Here is a 5,426-nt window from a genome sequence, read left to right on the forward strand (position 1 = left end):
TCCCAGAACACACGTGTGAACCCAGTCCTGAGGAAACACCAGTGGAACCAGGCTGAGCTTTGGCCTACAGATTGAAAGGTCTGCACTCTTTCAAACTATTGAGATCATGAAAAACAGGCAGAGACCAAGGAACTATTCCAGATTGAAAGAGACTAAAGAGACTTGAGGTGAAATGCAGAGTGTGACCCTAGGCTGGCCAGGAAAGTGATATTGTTAGGGCAACTGGTGAAATATGAATGTGTTGTTTGGATTAGATATTAGAGTCGGAGCTGATTTCTTATTTCCTGATTGGAAGAGTTGTATGCTGGTTATGTAGAAGAGTGTTCTTGGTTTGGAAAGATGCATGTTGAAGATTTTGGGAATCTGGTGCATCATGTTGCAAATGTGTTTCTTTATATATATATTTATATGCCTTTATTTAATATGATTAAAATATTATATATTTTAATCATATATAATAGATAACTATATCATGTATATTACTTATGAATATATTAGTATCACCAGACAGAGCTTCTATAATTTTGTCTTTCAGGCCTACCATTGATTTTTTCATTTTTAACAAGTATTTTATATATATATATATATATGTTTTTCATTTAAACAAATATTATATGTATATGTGTATAAATATATATACACATGTATATGTATACACACACACACACACACATATAATACATATACTTTAAGTTCTGGGGTACATGTGCAGAACGTGTAGGTTTGTTACATAGGTATACATGTACCATGGTGGTTGGCTGAACCCATCAAGCCATTATCTACACTAGGTATTTTCCCTAATACTATCCCTCCCCTTGCCCTTCACCCCCAACAGGCCGCAGTGTGTGATGTTCCCCTCCCTGTGTCCGTGTGTTCTCATTGTTCAATTTTCACTTATGAGTGAGAACACGTGGTGCTTGGTTTTCTGTTCTTGGGTTCGTTTTCTGAGAATGATGGTTTCTAGCTTCATCCATGTCCCCACAAAGAACACAAACTCATCCTTTTTTATGGCTGCATGGTATTCCATGGTGTGTATGTGCCACATTTTCTTTATCCAGTCTATCATTCCAAGTCTTTGCTATTGTGAACAGTGCTGCAATAAACATACATGTCTTTATAGTAGAATAATTTATAATCCTTTGGGTATATACCCAGTAATGGGATTGCTGGGTCAAATGGTATTTCTAGTTCTAGATCCTTGAGGAATCGCCACACTGTCTTTTTACCCTCCCACCCACAGTGTAAAAGTGTTCCTATTTCTCCACATCCTCTCCAGCATCTGTTGTTTCCTGACTAAATGTTTGCCATTCTAACTGGCGTGAGATAGTGTCTCATTGTGGTTTTGATTTACATTTCTCTAATGACCAGTGGTAATGAGCTTTTTTTCATACGTTGGTGGCTGCATAAATGTCTTCTTTTGAAGAGTGTCTGTTCGTATCCTTGCTTATCAGCTTAAGGAGATTTTGGGCTGAGATGATGGGGTTTTTAAAATATACATCATGTCATCTTGAAACAGAGACAACTTAACTTCCTCTTTTCCTAATTGAAACCCCTTTCTTTCTTTCTCTTGCCTGATTGCCCAGGCTGGAACTTCCAATATTACGTTGAATAGGAGTGGTGAGGGAGGGCATTTTTGTCTTGTGCAGGTTTTCAAAGGGAATGCTTCCAATCTTTGCCCATTCAATATGATATTGGCTGTGTGTTTGTCATAAATAGCCCTTATTATTTTGAAATACATTCCTTCAATATGTAGTTTATTGAGAGTTTTTAGCATAAAGGGATGCTGAATTTTATCAAAGGCCTTTTCTGCTTCTATTGAGATAATCGTGGTTTTTGTCATTCGTTCTGTTTAAGTGATGGATTACATTTATCGATTTGCATATGTTGAACCAGCCTTGCATCCGGGGGATGAAGCTGACTTGATCGTGGCGGATAAGTTTTTTGATGTGCTGCTGGATTCAGTTTGCCAGTATTTTATTGAGGATTTTTGCATCAATGTTCATCAGGGATATTGGGCTGAAATTTTCTTTTGTGTGTGTCTGTGCCAGGTTTTGGTATTAGGATGATTCTGACCTATAAAATGAGTTAGGGAGGATTCCCTCTTTTTCTATTATTTGGAATAGTTTCAGAAGGAATAATACCTCCTCTTTGGGCATCTGGTAGAATTCAGCTGTGAAACCATCTGGTCCTGGACTTATTTTGGTTGGTAGGCTATTAATTACTGACTCAATTTCAGAACTTGTTATTGATGCATTCAGGGATTTGACAGCTTCCTGATTTAGTCTTCGGAGGATGTAAGTGTCCAGGAATTTATCCATTTCTTCTAGGTTTTCTAGTTTATTTGCATAGAGTTGTTAATAGTATTCTCTGATGGTAGTTTGTATTTCTGTGGGATCAGTGGTAATATCCCTTTATCATTTTTCAGTTGTGTCTATTTGATTCTTCTCTCTTTTATTCATTAGTTTGGCTAGCAGTCTATTTTGCTGATCCTTTCAAAAAACCAGCTCCTGGATTCACTGATTTTTTTGAAGGATTTTCTGTGTCTTTATCTCCTTCAGTTTTGCTCTGATTTTAGCTATATCTTGTCTTCTGCTAGCTTTTGAATTTGTTTGCTCTCACTTCTCTAGTTCTTTTAATTGTGATGTCAGGGTATCAATTTTAGATCTTTCCTCCTTTTTCTTGTAGGCATTTAGTGCTATAAATTTCCCTCTATACACTGCTTTATTCTGGTACATGTGTCTTTGTTCTCATTGGTTCAAAGAGCATCTTCATTTCTGCCTTCATTTCATTATTTATTCAATAGTCATTAAGGAGTAAGTTGTTCAGTTTCCATGTAGTTGTCGGTTTTGAGTGAGTTTCTTAATCCTGAGTTCTAATTTGATTGCACTGTGGTCTGAGAGACTGTTTGTTATGATTTACATTCTTTTGCATTTGCTGAGGAGTGTTTTACTTCCAATTATGTGGTCAATTTTAGAAAAATGGTGATGTGGTCCTGAGAAGAATGTATATTCTGTTGATTTGGAGTGGAGAGTTCTCTAGATGTCTGCTAAGTCCACTTGGTCTAGAGCTGAGTTCAAGTCCTGAATATCCTTGTTAATTTTCTGTCTCATTAATCTGTCTAATATTGACAGTGGGGTGTTAAGTATCCCACTATTATTGTGTGGAAGTCTAAGTTTCTTTGTAGGTCTCTAAGAACTTGCTTTATGAATCTGAGTGCTCCTGTATTGAGTGCATATATATTTAGGATAGTTAGCTCTTCTTGTTGCATTGATCCCTTTACCATTATGTAATGCCTTTCTTTGTCTCTTTTGATCTTTGTTGGTTTAAGGTCTGTTTTATCAGAGACTAGGATTGCAACCCCTGCTTTTTTTTTTTCTTTCCATTTTCTAGGTAAATATTCCTTGATCCCTTTATTTTGAGCCTATTTGTGTCTCTGCATGAGAGATGGGTCTCCTGAATACAGCACACCAATGGGTCATGGGTCTTTACCCAATTTATCAGTCTGTCTTTTAATTGGGGGCATTTAACCCATTTACATTTAAGGCTAATTTTGTTATGTGTGAATTTGATACTGTCATTATGATACTAGCTGGTTATTTTGCCTGTTAGTTGATGCAGTTTCTTCATAGTGTTGATGGTCTTTACCATTTGGTATGTTTTGACAGAGGCTTGTACTGGTCGTTCCTTTCCATGTTTAGTGCTTCCTTCAGGAGCTCTTGTAAGGCAGTGCTGATGGTGACAAAATCTCTCAGCATTTGCTTGTCTGTAAAGGATTTTATTTCTCCTTTGCTTATGAAGCTTAGTTTGGCTGGATATGAAATTCTGCATTGAAAATTCTTTTCTTTAAGAATGTTGAATGCTGGCCCCCCACTCTCTTCTGGCTTGTAGTGTTTTTGCTGAAAGATCTGCTGTTAGTCTGAAGGGCTTCCCTTTGTGGGTAACTCAACCTTTCTCTCCAGCTGCCCTTAACATTTTTTCCTTCATTTCAACCTTGGTGAATCTGATAATTATGTGTCTTGGGGTTGCTGTTCTCGAGGAGTATCTTTATGTTGTTCTATGTATTTACCAAATTTGGATGTTGGCCTGCTTTGCTAGGTTGGGGAATTTCTCCTGGATAATATTCTGAAGAGTGTTTTCCAACTTGGTTCCATTCTCCCTGTCTCTTACAGGTACACCAATCAAACGTGGATTTAGTTTTTTCACATAGTCCCATATTTCTTGAAGGCTTTGTTCATTTCTTTTCACTCTTTTTTCTCTAATCCTGTCTTCTCACTTTATTTCATTGAGCTGATCTTCAGTGTCTGATATCATTTCTTCTGCTTGATTAATTTGGCTATTGATACTTGTGTATGCTTCATGAAGATCTTGTGCTGTGTTTTTCAGCACCATCTGGTCATTTATGTTCTTCTCTAAACTGGTGTTTCTAGTTAACAATTCCTCTAACCTTTTTTCAAGGTTCTTAGCTTCCTTGCATTGTGTTATAACATGCTCCTTTAGCTTGGAGGAGTTTGTTATTACCCACGTTCTGAAGCCTACTTCTGTCAATTCATCAAACTCATTCTTCTTCCAGTTTTGTTCCCTTGCTAGTGAGGAGTTGTGACCCTTTGGAAGAGAAGAGGTGTTCTGGTTTTTGGAATTTTCAGCCTTTTTGCACTGGTTTCGCCCCATCTTTGTGGATTTGTCTTCCTTTGGTCTTTGAAGTCAGTGCCCTTTGGATGGGGACTCTGAGTGGATGTCCTTTTTGTTGATAGTAATACTAATCCTTTCTGTGTGTTAGTTTTCCTTCTAACAGGCCCCTCTGCTGCAGGGCTGCTGGATTTTGCTGGAGGTTTACTCCAGACCCTGTTTGCCTGGTTATTACCAGTGGAGGCTGCAGAACAACACCTGTTCCTTCCTCTGGAAGCTTCATCTCAGAGGGTCACCCACCAGATGCCAGCCAGAGCTCTCCCGTATGAGGTGTCTGTCAGCCCCCACTGGGAGGTGTCTCCCAGTCAGGATACACAGGAGTCAGGGACCCATTTGAGGAGGCAGTCTGTCCCTTATCAGAGCTCAAATGCTGTGCTGGGAGGTCCACTGCTCTCTTCAGAGCTGCCAGGCAGGGATGTTTATATCTGCTGAAGCTGTGTCCACAACCGCCCCTTTCCCCAGGTGCTGTGTCCCAGGGAGGTGAGGGTTTTATCTATAAGTCCCTGACGGGGGCTACTGACTTTTTTTCAGAGATGCCCTGCCCAGAGAGGAGAGGCAGTCTGGCCGCAGGGGCTTTGCTGAGCTGCAGTGAGCTCCACCTAGTTCGAACTTCCTGGCAGCTTTGTTTACACTGTGAGGGTAAAACTGCCCACTCAAGCCTCAGCAATGGCAGACGCCCTCCCCGCTCCAAGATCTAGCATCCCAGATGGAGCTCAGGCTGCTGTGCTAGCAGTGAGAAT

The sequence above is a fragment of the Cebus imitator genome, unplaced genomic scaffold (genome assembly GCF_001604975.1).
Source record: "Cebus imitator isolate Cc_AM_T3 unplaced genomic scaffold, Cebus_imitator-1.0 Scaffold391, whole genome shotgun sequence".
Lineage (NCBI taxonomy): Eukaryota > Metazoa > Chordata > Mammalia > Primates > Cebidae > Cebus > Cebus imitator.